The 21,366-nt window shown below is 41.1% G+C and overlaps 1 protein-coding gene across 4 annotated transcripts in view; it reads left to right on the plus strand.

Annotated features, from left to right (window-relative positions):
- The first annotated feature begins 1,122 nt into the window (after positions 1-1,122).
- The window catches only part of LOC116705626 (myocardin), a 167,151-nt gene continuing 146,907 nt past the window's right edge, over positions 1,123-21,366 (plus strand). For 3 of the 4 annotated variants that reach the window (XM_032541946.1, XM_032541947.1, XM_032541949.1), the window contains exons 1-2: positions 1,123-1,196; positions 18,827-18,883. The gene's annotated coding sequence lies outside the window, so the exon portion shown is untranslated. The remainder of the gene's footprint in view (positions 1,197-18,826; positions 18,884-21,366) is intronic. The other variant, XM_032541952.1, reaches the window with a different exon arrangement.

Genomic DNA, 21,366 nt, shown 5'->3' on the forward strand with positions numbered 1-21,366 from the left:
AGTATTTTATGTGTTGCTGTTTTATTTGTTTTTACTGTAAAGCACTTTGCGACCCTTCTTGTCTGTGAAAAGTGCGTTATAAATAAAGTTTACTTACTTACTTACTTACCATAGCTGGTGTCGCAGAGCTCTGTAGCAGCCACACACATCTAGTAGGAGGTGTGGAGCCAGTGCCACAAAGCTCTTAAACAGCTAGCAACTGCCACTTGGCATTGTGGAGCTTCTAGCCATCCGATGTCACGTCTCTCAGTTTCGTACAATATCTTATGATTTGGTGTGCACACATCATTCAGACCTGTTTATGAGAATGTGTTTCACTGAGAGATTGTTAGCATACTGATGTAAGAGTTCAGCTTAAAGCAGCACTATTCCTAAAAACAGCCTCACGGAACTTGTAGCCTGGCTTTAGATCTTAGTTTTTTTTCATTTTATGCAGGAAAAGTAAAAGATACTCAACCCATCTCAACACCTATAAGAGATTTTAGAAGAAGAAGAAGAAGAAGAAGATATACTGCCAGGTCATTACCATTCACACTTCTGTTAATGATGTTTCGGACAACACTTGAAAGCATCATCTATTGCTTTTCATTCCAGTGGAATTATGTGTTTAAGTGTCAACTTGCTCATGACAGCCACCCACAGTCATTTAATAACAATGTGGTGGAGACTAATTCATTCACCAGTGTCCCCCTTACCTATCCTTGTTTTAACCCTTGTTTATTCAGGAAAGTTGCAGTGACAGAGAGCAGAAACGTCTGGACCACATTCACACAGTTACCCCTACATTCTGCCAGTGTGACGCAGCACATCCCATCTGAGTCCCCGAAGCATCTGTTCACTAACAATATGCGCTATGTCTAGGACTTTGTAACCAGGGTACTCTATGTAAATGTCTTATGCCAAATATGATAAAAAACAGTTTTGCAATGTCTTATAGTTCAAATATTGTACTGGTTGCCACAGGATTATGTCAGCAAGTAATATTCTAAGAGACATTTCCATTGATAGTGACACTAACAGCAGGAAGGAAGTGCCTGTCAGATCAGCATTATGCAAACCAGTGTGGTGGCAGGCCTTGTGCTTTGCATGCCGTCCAGTTGTTGGACATGGGAGCAGGCAGCAGCGGTGTGAGGAACTCTGGGTAATTACTGTACAGGAAATTGGACGTATGATGTTTGAATCATCGCGTATCTGAGGTGAGTTATGGACTGATCCCACAGTAGTGAAGTAGATTAAAACAAGTGAATCCAATTTAAAGGAAAACTCTGAGCTCTGCTTGTCTGTATAACTCGATGGCTGCAGGAGACTTTCATTTGTGCACAAATACAGATTGACATGCCAAAGGACTTGAAAAACCTTCTGGTGTGTTTTGAGTTGGGTAGAATCTGGAATATTAGAGGCCGACATGTAAAGAACTGAAGTCAATAGTCTTTCTTTTTTGGTCCTGGTTAACTCACGCTCTACGAGGGTATTCTGATGTCATAACAACACGATAACTCGCCTCTATGGATTTACAGGAAAACAAGGTTAGTGTTTGCTCACAGTCGTGAACAAACCCTCTTATCCGTGTGTTTATTTACGTACACTGAATCAATTCATCTGTGATACAGCCAACAGTCATGTTCTGGATAAGCTTTCCTTTCTAAACATTTGGATTTAATTATCATGGGGATATGATATCCAAACAATCTGGTTTCTTCCATTAATAACATGATTGCAGCATGGCAAGGCGAGCTATGGCCGCAGCGTTTTTATATATTTTCATGGATTTGGAGCTTGTTTACTTACTATTATGGGCATGAGGCAAAACCCAATTTCGAGTAATGATACAGTTTACGTTTTGGAGTTTAAAAAGATCTGCGAGGAAGTGTCCTGGTTCCACCGCCTGCAGGATCCCAACGGAGAAACAAACATTATCCGTGGGACTTTTCCACAATGAAAGGCTTCTCGCTTGCTGTGGCCGTTTGCAGGTCAGCGCTGTGGACGTGAGGAAAAGGAAAGCAGCCAAAACTTCAGTGTAACTGATAACTGGAGCACTGTACATCGAGGAAACGTAAGCAGTGTGTTACTTTACAGATAAAGCTGTCCTATTTATAGGCATTAACCACGGTGCAGTTTGAACTGCAGGCTCTGGAGAAATGTTTTTCTCCTCCTCCAGATTCCAGTTTTGGACAGCAGGGCTGCACTGTTACTTTTGGCACCTGCTTTTTGATTTAGATTGAGTCTTTAAATAAAAATGATAAAGTAAAAAATCACATCTTGCCATGTTTAGCAACTTGAAGTCTAGATGTATTCAACAACAGCTAGTTTTTGTCATTGATATTTTAGAGGCGACAGGTGATGCCATCTTTCATGGTAACATTTCCTGCACCACGATGAAGAACGTCCCAGGACACGCCGTCTACCAATTGACCAATTGACATGGTTACACAGTCTACTGCAAGGTAGTCTATATCCACGATGTTCTACTTCTGGGATTGTTCCGCTGCCGCAAGAAATTCAGGCTGATGTCCGTCCCCGTCCTCTATCTTTGTGTTGGTGTTCTAACCTCCGTCCCGTCCTCTGTTTCTGTGTTGGTGTTCTAACCTCCGTCCCGTCCTCTGTCCCTGTGTTGGTGTTCTAACCTCCATCTTCGTCCTCTGTCTCTGTGTTGGCGTTCTAACCTCCGTCCCCGTCCTCTGTCTCTGTGTTGGCGTTCTAACCTCCGTCTCCTTCCTCTGTCTCTGTGTTGGTGTTCTAGCCTCCGTCCCCGTCCTCTGTCTCTGTGTTGGCCTTCTAACCTCCGTCCCCGTCCTCTGTCTCTGTGTTGGTGTTCTAACCTCCGTCCCCATCCTCTGTCTCTGTGTTGGTGTTCTATCCTCCGTTCCCGTCCTCTGTCTCTGTGTTGGTGTTCTAACCTCCGTCCCCGTCCTCTGTCTCTGTGTTGGTGTTCTAACCTCCGTCCCCGTCCTCTGTCCCTGTGTTGGTGTTCTAACCTCTATCTTCGTCCTCTGTCTCTGTGTTGGCGTTCTCACCTCCGTCTCCTTCCTCTGTCTCTGTGTTGTTGTTCTAACCTCTGGTGGATTTCTGAGGACTTCTACCTCGTCCTCAGATCTCTGCAGGGTAAATCCAGACAGCTAGCTAGACTATCTGTCCAATCTGAGGACTATGGTTACCTGGTCCTCAGATCTCTGCAGGGTAAATCCAGACAGCTAGCTAGACTATCTGTCCAATGTGAGGACTATGGTTACCTGGTCCTCAGATCTCTGCAGGGTAAATCCAGACAGCTAGCTAGACTATCTGTCCAATCTGAGGTTTCTGTTGATGACTAAAACTACTTCTGAACGTACACATGTTCCACCAGAACAACTTCCTTCCTGAGACTATTTAGCAGAGGCACCGTGGCTCTGTCCGGAGCTTAGCCTCGCCCAAGATGATTGTGATAGGCTAAAAGAAATGCAAATAAACCAAAGTAAAGCTTAATATAAAGCAAGGCTTTATATTGAGGGGCCACTGGCGACCCTTGCCCCCACCCCAGAACCACCACTGTGTGTATTTGTGTGTTTGCATGGTTTCAGGAGGACCAATGTCTGAACCCTTCTTCCGATTTAGTGTCTGTGAAGTAACATGTTGTTTCCTGAGAGACACTCGGGATCTGAGTGTCTTGGAGTCAATTGAAGTTTTTGAATTGAAGATAGATAAGTGAGAAACAGCCACTAGCTGTGCTAGGTTCTTCTTTCCTGTCATGTTGTGACTTACTGTAGATAAAGCCACCACAGTGTCGACTTTCAGTAGGAGGCAGATCATCGGAATGGCAGGAGACAAATCATTTAAATAGACGGGATTTATTGTCAGTTGTTAGGGCTTAGGTTGAGTGCTGTACTCGTATTTCAAAGAGCTTTCTTCTCTACACTGGTTCAGATAATTAGTATCTATCGGATGTCCTGGCATTAAAGGGCTACACCACTTTAGTCCTCAGCCTGTTGGTCATCTTAACCTGCTAATTAACCTGCTGATTCTGTCATTTTGTTTATTTCACTGTTGATTTGTAACAATGCCCTTCCATTGGGGATTGTCTTCTGAGCTGCCGGTGTAATGCCTCAGCTGCTCTGCAGCGTTATCTCTCTCTGACAACTCTCTCTCTTTGGTTCCCTCAGGACACACTCATCTTCACCTTAGACTCACATGTGTTGATGTTTTCTCCCTTTTTCCAGTCCTGTGCATTAGTCTGGCAGTGTGTAGGCTGAACATTGATGTGTATAGATGAGCATAACCTGACTGCTGTTGATGTCGGAGTGTGATTAAGCCACGCAAACAACGTGCTACTGATATATGGGTCACATAGTCACACGGTATACACTCTGAGCATGAGCAATACAAATGAAAACACTGCATGTTCAAGAGCGGTTCATGAATCTGGTACACAGTCGTTGGTACACCGTCATTTTTCAGAACAATATCATTAAGCCAGAAATTTTGCTTAAACTATATGTAGATCATTCTGTTGAGAGTGATAATTTACAGAAATGTCAAACCATTCCGGACTCTATGTTAAAATATGCATAACATATTACAGTCTTTACAAATGTATCTTAAATTACAAAAAAGAAAACCTAGTTTCTCACTCACCTTTAGCCTTGACTTTGTTTTGTGTATTTGGAAATTCATAATAAAGAAGACACTTAAACGTCACTGGTCTGTAGTCGGTTTAATGCTATTAGGAAGCTCATTCCAATCGCAGACTCCCGATTATCTGAAAGAAAGTAATTCCTCCAGCGTCACATCGGCTGCCCTGCGCCTGGTGTTGTGCCTGTGAGCCTCTCTGACCTGCGGGAAGAAGATGACCACATATTTTGGGTCTACGTCATTTACGGGACAGAGTTTTAACTGTGTCACTCTGGACTCCACAGGGAGCCAGCTTAGCTGCATGGACTGGTTGCTTGAAGAACACTGTTCAATTTATTTCAGGAGACCTGAATCATGCAGAAACACTTTTGATAATATTGGCCCAGGTTTTGAAACATCTGTCTTTGAATATTCTGGCTCCACTCCAACACAATGGCTCTTTAAGGCTGTACTTGCTAAATGCTAACATCGGCATGCTAACATGCTACAAAATGTCAATGATTAGCATATTCGCCATCTTAGTTTAGCGTGTTATCATGCTAACATTTGCTGATGAGCACAGAAGAGAATGTACAGCTGAGGCTGACAGGAATGTTATTAGTTTTGCTGGATGTGGGTTGCTTGTACAGTTTGATCTGATGATGATGCAAGATGCAGTCAGGGATTAGCATTAGTTTTATGTTTTTAAAATTCCAATCAGTTATCCATCCATCCATCCATCCATCCTTCCATACATCCTCCCATCCGGTAGTTCCAACTCTGAAGCAAAATGTTAGCGACTGGTGGGGTGAGATGAAGTTATCAGCAAGGTGCGATTTAAGTAAAAAATCGGAGGGGGTAGGGATCAGATGTTTTCTGATCATGCACAATAAAACAAAACATACAATAATTAATTTCCCCTTCCAATACCACCATTGATATAATCAACCAGCCATACCAAAACACATATTTATCAACTTTAATATCCACTGGAAAATAATCTACATAAAACATATATGGTCTAATGGTGAAGTAGTATTGAACATGTTTTTTTGGGGGGGCTGGGGGTACACAGTAATTCAGCAGAGGCAGGGATATGTTGAACAGAAACGGGGGAATCCCACACATCCCCCCAGAAGATCTCACCCTGGTTATCAGGATCGATGGTGTGGGGACTGTGAATGTATTTCACTGTGGACTGACCAACCAACAGGGACATTGCTGAAGCCTTGTAGCTAGCATGGCTAATAAAACATTTCCAGAATTAACAGCACTGATAGTCTGAATCCACAGACTTCAAAATGACCTCATTGGAACTCATTTCTACTAATTAAAGAGTCCCAATGAAAAGTGTTGATGGTGAGCATGAACATGTGTCTGCTGATTCTTCCCTTCACTGTCAGAGTATGTCCAAACCTATCTATCTGCATAGATGATTAGAAAACCACAAAAAGGTAAGTTTACCATGAAAGCTGTTTTGCACAAAGGTGCATGATCTACATGTAGTTATGTTACACTTTATTCCCCCTTTCACTGACTGTTCATGCAGCTGACTGCCACCCAGACTGGCTGCATGTTACTGCTTTGCTCGTGAGTTAGCACTTGGTCATAGCCTACCACATGTGTCCAATTAGCGTTCCAGTAATCTGAATTGGCACACACATCCTACATATTTTGGGTTGCTGCGATGCAGCCTATGTGTTTCCTATGATGTCTAATTAAATTGTAAGACACGAGTAATTGCAATAATAAGTAATATGTTTAGATTATGCAGAAGTTGGTCCAGATGTAAAACATCTGTTGTGATCTTGCTTTTGTTGCTTTACATGGTATTGTGTGAGCTGCTGTCAAGTGTGTTCCGATCTCTGATGTAAATTCCAGGCTGTAAGAGTGTATGTGGTAATAGCCACATCTCTCCCCTGCCTTTCCTACAGATTGCACATTCAAAGAGAAATGAACTGCATTGCCCCATGTAAAGCAGGGAGTGCTTTTGGCCTGTTTGCAGATGGAGTCACACAGTAGCATTATTGTATGCTGGAACAACCATGAGGCTGTTCGAAGTCATCTCCTACTGAGTCGGCACGTTATCAGGGATTTTTTGCTTAACATGACTCGTATGGACCAACACAATGGCGCGTAAAGATAAGAGAGCGGCACCTGCCCAGTCAAGTAAAAACATCCGAAAGAACCCACAGCAGGGCAGCCGTGGCTAGGAAACAAGAAGCCTGCAGTCTAGATGGACATTTAGGGTTTCAGCATCAGGAAAGTGATGGAAAGTAATTATGTCAAACTGGAGATAATCTGCACAGACCAGAGTCTGCAAGCAACCAGGTATGTCTTCAGTGATGAAGCTTATCCTACATGCTATATGTGTTTTTGTTTCAACTCTTTCCTCTGTCAAAGCTTAAAATGAAAGCTTAAGTTACACCTGGGATGAGCAGGAGCCTTCTGGGGCCTAATATGGGCACTGAGCTTCAATTGGAGGGGTCAGATTCTGATGTACCCAGAAAAAGATTTGGAATGAGGCATCAAACAGAAGGAGATAGCGTTACCGACAGATCTGGCAGGTTAAGCAACACATTTGCGAACTTTAATGAGTTTATTCTGCTGCTGTGCGCAAAATGGTTTTAAGATGTCATTATGAATTCTTGAGGCGGAATCTGTCTGATACTTTGGTGGGTGTGTGACACGGCTTAAAGGGATTGAGTACATGAGCTGTAATCCATGTTCAGGCCAAGATGATTCTCGTCTTTCTAACCTTTCATTGACATTCATACCTGTGCAAAGCATGCGCCGTCGCTGCTTTGCTAACACTTCAAAGGCTGGGATGGAATATTGTTGCGCTGTGCATGACAAGATCCTGTTTGCTTTAGGAAACAGATTGGGTGAGCCTGCAGTTCATATTAAAAGATCAATACAGGCAGCTACAGTTAGTCTCTAACTAATCACGCTGACAAAGAACAGACACTATTTGTCTCAAGACTTCACATGTTTAAATCTTTGTTATCAAGATCCAGCCACTGTTCATCACGAGCCATAAATATAACCCTGACACGCCAAAATGAAGCCATGCAGCTGGCGAGCTGGGACAGGAATATGGTTTCTAGTGATGGATCAATCAACAGTACGCCTCAGAAAACTATTCCAATGACAGAACTACAGAGTGAAACATTGTGAGCTGAGGAAATGTCCTTGTCATGGACAGCACTTTTCTTCATCCTTTTTCTTCTTCTTCTTCTTCACCCTTTTCTTCAATGAGACAGTGAGTTCTCCTGTGCGCAGAGCCGTGGCAGCTCTGCCTACATGTCCCAGGATGCATTGCTCTTTGAGCTTCTTTAGTTGACAAAATAAACTCAGATTCAAGGAACGGCGAGAGACTCGGTGTGTTCTGACCGCATCACGTCCAGCCTCCTCCCCACTCCAGAGAGAGAGATGGAGAGAGGGTCTATGGTCTTTAAATTAAGTTTTATGGTATTTTAGATTATTTCATATGTTCACACGCAGCCCCGCAGCATGTGGAGGAAGGTTCGGCAAAGCAAGACTATCTTCGTATGGACATAATGCGCTAATATATTGAATTTGAAAATATCTGGACTAAGATTTTTTTTTAAGGAACATAGACTGAAAACATCATTTTACCTATATTACATTCAAGACACACAAATGACTTCACTCATTTCCTGAAAATAAACGTATCAATGCATGGATTTATCTTTTCAATCTAACATTATTTCCTTATTGAAACGTGTCTGTTAGTCCTTGCAGTGAGTTTGAATTAACGAGACAGTGTGGTGTCTTTAACATTGACTAAAAGCATATTTGGCATAATGATTAAATGGCTATGACTTTCCTTAACATACGAGTAGAGCAATATGAAGACGTAGGCCTTCCACTCTAAAGACTTTAAACCTGGTGGTCATAGGAATGTTCCCAACCATCTGGCCACAGTAACGGACTACATTAATACATCACACATGCTGCAAATACATATACAGTACAGTGTTTCCAATATGATCCAATGTGTATAGAATGGGATTTAATGGGATAGTGAGTTAACCTGAGTTTAGACACTCATGTCACTAATCATATTCAGATTTTGTATGAAAAGACAGTGACAAGCTATTCTTTTCTACAATTCTAGTTTTTTTTATTCTGACTTGGCAGCACATGGCTCCCCTTTCCTGATTAGACTTTGGGTGTTGTAATGCAACCTTTCCTAAAGAATGTAATGACCTCACACATCATGCAGATGTTCTCAATCAATATTTGTTGATGTCAAAGCCCATTAGTTTGCTAATTACATTTGCATAAACATTTCACCGTTTTATATTTACTATGCTAAATTTGTTTTCATACAGTTTACATACGGTGGCCCTCAAGTGCTCACACATGTTTGGTGTAAATACTGTTTGGCTTAAGTAACAATGCATACACATACATCCACAGCCAATCACATGCTGTAAGAGTGTGTATTCATGACCACACACGCATACTCAAACAAAATATCAGAGCATCCCGCACTTAACAGCTTGCATTCCCCACCAATGACTTGCTCAGAGAAACAAACAGTTGTGTGCCTTCATAGCAGGCCAACGCTGTCTGTATGGTGGACACCCTGGCCTCATGTAAACAAGCTATTACACTGGGTTTAATGAAAGGTATGATTTGGACATTTTAAGAGGGTTCTTCTGCTTGTTGCCCAGTGTAGCCGCGATTTAGAACTTGTAAATGGCTGTGGTTTGGCTGGCTGTCACCAGGAGATGCACATAATTAAGTAGATGTTGAGCCTGGCGGGAAAGGACTTGATGCTTTGAATGCGCTCTCTGGCGGCCAGTCCATTTAAAGGCTTTCATTCTTTTTTAGACTTTCTGAAAGCCTTAACACCATTGATCATGGTTTTCTTATAGAATGTCTCAAGCTGTTTGGTTTTGAGATAACATCTGTAGAGATAATTGATATTGATATGTTTTAAAAGGAAATTAATACAAATCATTAGATCTCAAAGATGTGATATAAAGCGGGGCGGCCAAAAGGTTGCACTATTTCACCTTTCTTTTACATTTATTTTAGTTGTTGAGTGGTTGTCCATGAATATTGATAAGATTCACATTGTATGTCAACATCCCAAAATACTTTTACCTTAACAGAGATGAAGAACCGCAAGCATGAGAAAGTAAGGATTATTCATTATTAATTCTATGTCAATTCATTTTATTATTTACACTAAATAGGGTAGTTAACTAATTAGTCTCACATTGCCAGACCTTCCTCCAAAGCACTGCAAAGGAAGGTCTGGCTAGTCCACACAGCATTCTGCTCTGGTTTATTAGCATTTCTTTAAACCAATCACAACCCTATTGGGCAGTGCTTATCTCCGGACAGAGCCCTGGTGCCTCTGCTAAATAGTCTCAGGAAGGAAGTTGTTCTGGTGGAACATGTGTACGTTCAGAAGTAGTTTTAGTCGTCAACAGAAAAAACTGATTGGACAGATAGTCTAGCTAGCTGTCTGGATTTACCCTGCAGAGATCTGAGGACCAGGTAACCATAGTCCTCAGATTGGACAGATAGTCTAGCTAGCTGTCTGGATTTACCCTGCAGAGATCTGAGGACCAGGTAACCATAGTCCTCAGATTGGACAGATAGTCTAGCTAGCTGTCTGGATTTACCCTGCAGAGATCTGAGGACCAGGTAACCATAGTCATCAGATTGGACAGATAGTCTAGCTAGCTGTCTGGATTTACCCAGCAGAGATCTGAGGACCAGGTAACCAGAGTCCTCAGATTGGATAGATAGTCTAGCTAGCTGTCTGGATTTACCCTGCAGAGATCTGAGGACCAGGTAACCATAGTCCTCAGATTGGACAGATAGTCTAGCTAGCTGTCTGGATTTACCCTGCAGAGATCTGAGGACCAGGTAACCATAGTCCTCAGATTGGACAGATAGTCTAGCTAGCTGTCTGACAGAGGACGGGGACGGAGGTTAGAACGCCAACACAGAGACAGAGGACGGGGACGGACATCCAATAAGAATAACATCCGGTGGAATTTCCAGCAGAATAAATGCACCTGGAAGAGGATCGTCGTGGATACAGACTATTAACTAACTGACTGAATCAGCCAAAGGAACACTCCACTAAATTAACACTGCACTACTAAACCGTTAACAATTAACAATTTTGCTCAAATTCATAATCAACTCCATAATATCTATAGTGCTAACCATTAGTTAGTTACCATTAGTTTAGGTTGTTAGCTGGCTAGCACTTACTAATTAGTAATGAAAAGAAAGAGTTGTAATAGCAATATGTCCGATAGTCAGAGATACTACACTTGGAGAAGCTAAAAATCAAGTAATTAAAAAAAATCTAGCTGTGTTAATTTACACAAATTTAAAACAGTGTCATGCGTCTTTCAGATTCTCACAGCACCGCTTCTATTTTCAGACCTTCAATTTAGATAAGGAAAAAAGTTGTTCTAAATTGAGCACCAGAGGCCCCGGCTATCTGACATTCCAGCAGCTTCTTTTTTTCACAGCAGTCATTTCAACACGTCAGCTGCTTTAGTTAATGAGGGCTGTCTTTCTCTCAGGTGTGTTGCTTCCAGGGCCTGACATAGTCCATGCTGTAGTCTTCCTGGGAGTCTTATGTGGAAGAGAGCCATTGTTAATGTTACTACATTAATATTGGCACAAAATTAACATTCATATTGCTGTGACAAGTCAAATGTCTGCTGCATGTTTTGCAGTCTTTCTGAATAGATTATTCCTGGACTGAGTTTATTGGTTGCTGGGGGTTTTAGGTTCGGGGGTTTAAATCAAACCTCCGCAGCACTCAGCAGCTACTGGTCTACTTTGAAGAGCCAGGACCAAGCAGCTATGAGCCCAGAACTCCAGAGGGGGCAGGGAGGATTTTTCAGTGAGTAAATATTATAAGAATCAATATTTATATACATAAGAGTATAGTGTAGATCTACTCTATATGGAAAATGTCCTGAAATAATTATTAATGCCAGATAATTTGGCTGTATCACAGTGTGTGAACAAGCAATCAGATTAATTACAATATAATCACTTGTTACTTGTGACCCCTTTGGCCTCAAAATTAGGATAGTAAATATACAAAGCTGAAAGCGAATAGAAAGTTATATGAATTTTTTTACAAAGGAAGAAATAGATAATTCATTTAAATTTGATTTTCACTGACATAATGTAAGTAAGTGTGTCATTGCTTTCCAACAAACAGTGCACATACACAGTAGAGTAAAAGGAAGCACATTGTTAACATTAACACCATTATTTACAGGCTCAGAATTATTGTGAATGATATTATAAATGTGCATATTTTGTAAATGTATATATTAAAGTGCCGTAACAGGAAGAGGAAGGAGCAGAGAGGAGGTTTCATTAGAATACATTTTATTGTAATCTTTGTTTCTTATTTTTTTTTATATTTATATGATTTCATTTCAGGGTTTGGATTTCTGAACTAGGGCTGGTTTTGGGGGATGATTTTGGTGAAATATGTAATTGTGATTTTTCTGCCTGATATTGCGATCACTATTCAATTTGCGATTTCTTTTTTAAAGTTAGAGTTCAATATTCCCTGTGTAACAGATACAACATGTCATGGAGCAGTATACCACCAGACACCATGAAACTGCTCTCTAATCTTGCACAGGGATTGGAACATGGATATATCTTTTAATATGCATGGAACATTAAACACAAAGCAAAAGTTATAATAAAAAAACTATTCCAATGAAAAAATATCAGTACTTTCCTGTAAACTGACGTGTGTGATATGACTCAGTTCAACAGCAGCATCTACAGATTACACCGTCTACTGTCATGTTAAATAAAGTTATACAAAATAAAATCCACTGAAAGTACGGCATTTCTGTTAACAATCTGTGATATTTAACATTATTACAGCATTTATCTTATGAAAAAACTGTAAATATAATAATGAGGAATACAAAATGTTAAACCAAATGTTACACCAAACATCCAACTAAATATTCACATTCCATTCACGATTAGCTGATTTCATTCTTTCAAATCTCCATCTGCAAACATTCCTGGTTGAGCCGTAGTGGGAACGCTTATTGTTATATCTTGTTATACATATCGTGTTGTAGGGACTGCTGCTGCTAACTGTTCTAATACATCCATGTTGGGAAGCAACACCTACTGTGTTTGCACTGAATTGGAAATTACATTTCACGAAAAAAGGTCCAAGGCTGTACAGAACAGTGCGCTCTACCAGACTTACTGTATATACGAAGGTTTAACTTATATAATTATAATATCATTATTTGAACATAGTCTGTTGTGATGTAAAGTGGGCGGGTCTTAGGCATGAAACTCGGCCCTCGTTCAGTATGTGCTGCTATTAGCATTAATAAAAAAATGAATTAATAAAACATGAATCGTCCTCTGCTCATTATACTTTATTTAGACATTTTTTGCTCAGGTGACCTGTGATGACAGGACACGTGGCCATTATTCCCACTCTATGCACTGACGTGTGGTATGACTCTCCTACAAGTCTGCTTTCATTTGTGTATATGCTCTTCATTTTTATACAGTAAGCCTTCGTCATTCATCATCCTCCACATACCTTTACTAAGCTTGCAACATGTCATGCTCTCTTCTCGTAACTGCTTTGTATTATTTGGGTCTTTATATGACAACAGTTCAGGGTCTGTTTAAAGTAATAAAAGTGAATTTAATCAATTCCAGGTCGTGGCAAGGTTGTTAGTCTGGAAAAGTATGAGTAGTTTGTTGCTTGTTTAAACTTTACCAGACCTTATGCATAGTTTATGTAGTTTGAAGTCTGCTCGGTTTTGGCACATGTTAGAAGACCTAGAGACTAGATGATCGATTGGTCCGTTAGCTGTAGCAGCGCTCCTGCTTGGTCTTTGGCCCTGTGAGTCCTCTCACCCTTGGCGGAGGCTTTGGAAGCTGCACTAGTCCTCCGTGTGCTCACCACTCGGATTAATGGCTGTTTTGGCAACATATGAGCTCATGGGTAATTGGCTGAGGTGATGTTTCCTGTTGAATGCTACCTGGATCTTTTGTGGTCGTCTTCATGGTTGGTCGAATCCCCGGCCACTAACACTGGTAATTGAGCAGCACTTTTGTGACACTGCTTGTGAACCGTGAGGAGGAAGTTACATGTTTCCTCAAAGTGTCATTGGAGAGAATAAGGTGACATGGAGGATGGTTTTGCCCAGAGGCATGCTGGATCTTTTTCATTTCAGCTACTGTGTTCGTTTACTTTTGATGACAGCCTTTGTCTCTCAGTTGTTCACTGTAAAGGCCCTGGACCATAGACCTAGTGCATCATGTACAGTAGGCCACCTCCATCATCAGGTAGCAGTCGGTTTCATGTTAGCACGTTGTTCTATGAATTCTTCAGGACTAGTGATAAATTCAAGAATGGGAACATTTCCGTTTTAGGTTTTAAGAAAATAATCTGGCCTAATTTAATCCTATATAGTGTTTTAACTCTGCACACTTGCTTTTTGATTATTACAAATGAAAAAGTAATATAATCATCTTAAAGTAGAAGACATACTGTCACATAAATTATGAACAGGTAAGTGAGCGGTCTGGATGTCGCGTTGGTTAGTTTCTGTATGTTCTGTTTCCTGTTTTATTTTGAAGTCTCCGTTTTCTCCCTTGTCTTGTCTAGTTTTGCTTCCTGTTGTGTTTTTGATTCACCTGTTGCATCACCTGTCCCAGGTTTACTCGTTAGCTTGTGTATTTGCCTTGTCTGTTGTCAGGCCGTTGTATTTCTATTTCGAGTGGCTGTGTGGTGAGTCTACCTGTTTAGTCTTGCTGGTTCTTGGTTATTGTCGTTTACTTTGTTTCTGGATTTTCTATGCCTGCTGTTTTTGCTGGACACCTTTTGTTGTGAGGAATTTGTCATTATTAAATATTCAAGCTCTATTGTGCCTGCGGTCCTTTCACTTGGGTCCTACATTCCGTGAAATCCTGAAACTTGAAGGGGGTTCTTTTTTTTCTGTCTCGGTATTGACCGTCTCTCTGTTGGACTCGGTCTTGACGCGGTATCTCACCAGCCCCCTATCTCCAGGCATTGTCATTCCTCAGCTGTCCAGCAGATGCCCTCAGAGTTTCCTGCCCTCACCTGCTTCTCCCTGCACACCTGGCCCTCACGGCATCTTGAAGCCTTAACGTAGGGCTGCACGATATGACCTCAAATCAAAGTCACTAGTAGTTATACATATTACCTCGATAATGATAAATGAACCATATTTAAATTTTCTGTGTGATTTTTGTATGAGTGTCCTCATAGTTTATTTCCAAGGTTTGTAAATATTGTAAATATGCTCAAATATTAAAGGTGAGATCTTTTTTTTTTTTCTAATTCAAAAGTGCTTATTTTTGTGATTTTTAAAATAACTGAAGGGAACACACAAAGCGGGAACTGTTACGGCTATTTATTGAAAATGTATCAAATTGAAATGAAAGCACATATTGCTTGAAACAAAAACCTTGACCATGGTGAAGTCCACCTGCTTCAGTGTCGGCATCTGCTGATGAAGATTAGACGCGTTTCAAAGCCCTGTGAAAAGCTAGTAAGTGGACCTTGAGTTAGTCAGGTTTTTTGGTCTAATCATTTTTTTGAAGATCCAGACTGAATTTTCGTGGACCATAATGGAAATGAGCCTTGGGATATTGATGCCTTTTTATGCTGTGTGATTTTTAATCCGAGCTATGTGATGACTTCTTGTAGTGTTATATGTGTTTTGTTAACTCAAACACAGGACTTTCACCCAGGAGACGGGGGTTCATGTCCCCTTAAAAATGAAAGTAAACTGACTAACTAATCTATGTCACATTAGAAACCGGGAGTGAAGTACCGTGACAAACCGTTTGAACCCAAACCACGACAAACCTGACCAGACTGGGATCCTTTTACATGGACAACACTAGTGCAGTGTCTGATGGGAACAGCTGACTGCTTGGCCTGTGGTAGTGCTGCTTGTAGGATTCTTCAAAGGGTTGACCTGAAATGAGGACCGTCTCATTAGAAGGTAGGTTTAAACAGCGATGTGGTCGTATGCTTTGGTCACACATTTGTCTTTGTGAGTCATTCTTTGTCAAATTAGTCTTAGTGCTAGCTATAACTCTAGGAGAAAATTTCATCTGCCAGTGGAAATAATCATGAATCAGACCATGTAACCCTTTTAGTTCTACAATCAGAAAATTAAAAACCGGTGGAAGTGGCCCTTTGTTAAACCTAATAATTGCCCCCTGGTGGTACAACATTATCTGTGACCCTCATTAGGAGTTTGGCCCACTTTACACAGTGATTGGACAGGTTTGAACGTCTTTCTCAGGCTCTGTTATTTCTTTCTTTATGCAACTGCCTCTATCACTTTTTGTATAATATGTATACACACTGAACAAAACCAGTCAGTAAAAACAAAACAAAAGAAGTTGCTGGATATTGGCTGGACCTGGAACATGCTGTTGTATACGCCGATCCAGAGCATCCCATACATGCTCAATGGGTGACATGTCCGGTGAGTATGCTGGCCATGCCAGAACTGGGATGTGTTCAGCTTCCAGGAAGTGTGTACAGATCGTTGCAACATGGGGCCGTATGTTCTCATGCTGCAACATCAAGTGGTGGTTGGATGCACTGTCAAATGCTCTGAAATACCTTTTGGAGACGGCTTATGGTAGAGAAATTAACATTCATTTCACGGGCAACAGCTCTGGTGGACATTCCTGCAGTCAGCATGACGATTGCACGATCCCCCAAAACTTGTGACATCTGTGGCGTTGTGCTGTGTGATGAAACTGTACATATTAGAGTGGCCTGTCAATATCCAGCAAATTCTTTTTTATAAAAAAAAATTTTGGACCCCCTCCGGACCCCTCAATAGAGTAAACCTGCACATTTTAGGGCTCACTAACACAGATTTGTATACAATATTTGAGAGAAATAAGCCTTTTGTGTATATAGAAAAAGTCTTGGATCTTTGCTCATGAAAAATGGGAAGAAAAACAAGTGTTGCGTACATAATTTGTTCAGTATAAAAATAATTCACCATGAATTCCTTTGAGGATAAATTGTCAGAAAGCGTGCATCTTTATCACTTAAGTCCATGCAAAAGCTCCATGGAAAAGAAATATTTTTTGGGGCATTTGTAGGACTTAATTTTCACAGGACAGATGCAGACATGAAAGGGAAGAGAGAGGGGGGGATTGACATACAGCAAAGGGCCTAAGGTCAGCGTCCAACCCACTGCCTCTGCATTGAGGAATAAATCTATATATGTGTTCCTGCTCTGCCAAGTGAGCCAACCTGGCCACGCTCCTAGAAAATGATAATACATGCACTAGGACTAAAGACAATCAGCACACTGAAAGGAAGAGTGGAATGAGTGCATACACAACACACATCAGCGTATGCATAATAGAAACTAACAGAACCCACAAAGCCCTGGGCAAACGTAGCAGAACAAGATTGCTCCGTTGTAATGGGAGGCTTGTGATGTTTGGGTACACGGTGTGCCTGAAATAACAGTCCAAGTGGGAAGAGGTCTTGGGTTCTCCTGGTTTAAATCCTCTGCGTAACTCTGCCTTAAGCAGCCTGCATACATAGATCAAAATAACAGGGCTAAAAAGGAGAAAGAATGGGCACTGGTCTGGATCAATGGACATGGATGAGGCTGGGAATTCATCCACTGGCTTACAGTCTTGTTTGTATCCTAAAGTAGATGTAAGGGGTAAGGGTGTGTATCATATCAAAACCACTCAATCAGTCTTATTCATTGCTCTTTCCTCTGAGTATTAATCACAAAGCTGAAGAATAATTTTGCTTTCATGCTTATGGTTACAAAAGATACTCTTAATACTTAAGTCTAAAGAGATAATGAAAATTGAGGTTATTGCTGTTGTTGTTGGCTGTTTCCGCTTACAGAGAACTTGAAGCTGTCATTAGAGTAGCTGAGAGGAATGGCATGACTTCATGTCAGCGTCATTTCCTTGGAAAGGTTTTGTAGTCCTCTTATCACATGGGAAAGTATTAAGTTTACAGGATCTATTAAACCATGCAGGCCGGCCATGTTTCTTCAGTAATTCAGAAACTTATATATACTAACTGTACATCATGAAATACATATTATTGTGCCCTCCATTCAGAGTGGTTGGGTATGAAACCAGAATTTAGATGATGTTAATTCATTTATCTCTCAGATTTATATCGGCTGACTGCTTGTTTATTCTTCCAAGATACATATAGAAATATGTATGCTTAGAGTGTGTGATTGGCTTAAGTATGTGTTTTTGTGTTTGCTTGAGCAAGATAGTAAAATCAGATGGCCTGCAAAGCCCTCAAGCAATGAAGTGCATGCCTCTGCAAGCAAGCTGGACCGGAGCTAGCAAGCCCTTCCTTTGTTTCCTCTCTTTAATTGTGTGATATCACTCTGCAGAAGCTTCAAACACTGGAGCCACATGGTTGCGTAATAAGCTCAGGCTTTTGGCTCTAAGGTGTAGAAATCAAGTCTTCTTCAATTAACTGGAACACGGCCATTTCCTTGTTGTACCCTCTCCCAGATCCCACTGGGATTGGCAGAGCTGTCGGCCCTCTGTGGGCTCCACATTAACTGTGCGAACATTCTTGTCGTGCTATTCTGCTGTATGTATTGGCTGCCTGATTACATGCATGTTTACTTGGCAGTTTGTTGCCCCGCCAAGTATCATGATCTGCTGGGATATTTGGAGCTTTTTAGGGTTGTGCTTCATCGCTTTGATGCACTGTCAATCAAAGGCAGAAACTAAATGCACAAGGCTGTTCCACCTCTTCTCATGCACTACAGTGATGGTGGCGGTGGTTATAGGTCAATCAGCATTTTGCACATAAAAAATTAAATACACTCAGTGGTCCAACAAGTGCTCTAGCATCAATTCCAACTTTACCAACTTTGTGAAGGTCAGTTTTTGTTTCCATTGTTGGAAATCTGTAGACGTACATGAACATACATGAAGGGGACAGAATATCAGAAACACCTCTCAGTATAATGCAGTCCAGTACAGCACCACCGCCACCTACAATGCCAAACATGTAAATATTAATAACGGCTCACAAACTGAACATTATGATAAAAGTCAACTTCATGGCTCAGCAGTTATATGGGTTGTGTTAGACGGTGTACCTCACGAAGTTGATCTTGTTTAGCATTATTGTTCTAGCTCTCTGTGCCAGGGGGCGGTGTCCAGCCTGGGGCTGGGAACAGGACCGCCAGGTGAAACCAGTCAACAGGTAGGAATACTTCAACCCAAAGGATCATGTGTACCAGATACTCAGCCCGGGTTACCTTGACTTCTTGAAGAAAATGGACAGATTGTGTCAACTTTCAATATGTCCAAACATTCTTTGATGGTAGATCACTTTGGAACATATTTACACTGTTTACCTCTAGACTGGCAGTGCTGGGGAGTAACTAGTTACATGTAACAGTATTCCATAATTTCATTACAAACCAAAGGTAACCCTAAGCCGTTACAGTTGCTGGGCACCATATTTTCCCTGGTGCATATCCAGTAGTTTAAAAGTAATACAATCCAGTCACACGGATGTTTATGCTCAACGCATTGCTCATTGAGCTATTATCCAAAACACCAGTACAGAAGAAGCAAATAGAAAAAGTGCAGTAAAAACACAACGTACCGCCAAACATTACATTTATCTATTCTAATTATTAATGACTGTGGTTTATCACATTTTTTAGCTTTTGAGTGTCGATCTCTCATATTTTGAACGCTCTCATAGAGGCGAAGCTACTCCGCCCGTCTTCCCAGCTGACCATGCTGACCTGAAGGTGCAGCGCGCCCTGAGTTACAAAACTCTCTGCTCCTTCGCGCTGAAGATGACAGACATGATGACGTCCTTTTCTTGCTGGAAACCCCACGGTGACCATAAAGCAACCTTAAATCTGATATTACACAGACTTTGTACAGAGGAGCTGAACTCCTAGAGTCATTGAGGGAGCAGCGAACCACAGACCGTTCCTGTTGTGATGCTTATTTTTATTTTCACATTCAAACATCTTTTTTTATTTTTATTTTTTACACTTCGGATACATATTTGAATTAAGAATATTTGTTGACAGCCCTAAACAGAGCTGAGACTAATGTCAGCTTTCAGTTTTTACAATAATTTTATTTTACACTTAAATCTTTTTACTCTCACTGGAAACAACTTTATTAACCACAGATGATCTTGCATCCCCACAGTGTCCACTGATGGTACCAGAATGGATAGTATTTCCATACAATACAGACACGTATAACAATAGTGATTTAATTTTTAGTCTCCAGAGATTTCAGCAATACTGAAATACTCATCACTAACCCCAATAAAAGTTTCCTCCCAGAGTACCATTGTACATATCAATCTGCAGGAGCTGGAATGTCAGTTTGACTCTTAGTAGTGTAATCTCAGATTTTGGAGGCCTACTATGTGCGTTACCTGCACAATGTCTGTGTCTGTGTGAGAAGAGAAGGAGTTCATGTCTGTGACATTGATTACAGTTTCCAAACTGCCTCAGCTGTCAGGAGACCTATAGTCTAAATCCTTGATGTTCCACTTCCGGGATTGCTCCTGTGCCTCAGGAAATTTGGATGCATGCATTTCCGCTGATTTTTGTTTCTTTACGCTTCTTTTTTTTTCTTTTTTTCTGAGGACTATGGTTACCTGGTCCTCAGATCTCTGCAGGGTAAATCCAGACAGCTAGCTAGACTATCTGTCCAATCTGAGGACTATGGTTACCTGGTCCTCAGATCTCTGCAGGGTAAATCCAGACAGCTAGCTAGACTATCTGTCCAATCTGAGGTTTCTCTCGCACAACTATTTGGCAGCGAGGATTGTGATTGGTTTAAAAAGAAATGGCAATAAACTAGAGCACATTTTTCTCCCATCCTAGAATGCTGTGTGGACTAGCCAGACCTTCCTCCGCTCTGCAGGGTGTGGATGATCTGGCAAAGCGAGACTAGGAGACCTGCAACATCAAATATCCCTCTGGTTTCTGTCTATGTATTTTATGTTAGCGTTTGTTCAATGCATATTCCTGGAAAGAAGCCTCATAGATCAGCAGTGTGTACATGGCACAGATCTCAGGGCAGCGTTGCTTCATGATTTTACTGACAGCAGAAGACTCCGTTTACAACTTCCTGTGGGTCAAAGGTGACCACAGAGGTCCAACAGGGTTATGTACCGAGCCATACAGCTAGAGCGGGAGAGATTATTTCAAATAAAATGTTTTGAAAAACGGCCGGTGCATGGCATGAGAACAGGGGATTATCATATCTCTTCTTTTCTTTAATTCCTGTGATCGAGGTGAATGGCTTGACTTATGATGGAGGGATGACGGTGCTGTCAGGGTGCACAGCGGGAGCACAGGGTGAGTGAGCTGATGGATTTAGGAATCTTATCAGGTAAAATGTGCCTGTATAACTCCATGTTTAGAAGGGTTTCTTTCACAAACAGATTACATGATGTCCATACATTAGCAACATTATTTGCTATTTTTTATACTATAATACTCAAAAGGAAAATTATCTCTGTCCAACTATCTTTCCTTAGCATGGCAAAGTGTGCACAACCTTACAGTGCTGTAGAGATTGATTGAAGAGATGTTTTATGTGTTTCATTGAGCTGTATCATTTTGGATGGGAGGAATTAGGGGTGATCCGAGTATCCGGCTGAAACGAGTATTATCCGAGTAATATGAGTCAATATCCGTG

Source organism: Etheostoma spectabile, chromosome 17, assembly GCF_008692095.1.
Source record: "Etheostoma spectabile isolate EspeVRDwgs_2016 chromosome 17, UIUC_Espe_1.0, whole genome shotgun sequence".
Classification (NCBI taxonomy): Eukaryota; Metazoa; Chordata; class Actinopteri; order Perciformes; family Percidae; genus Etheostoma; species Etheostoma spectabile.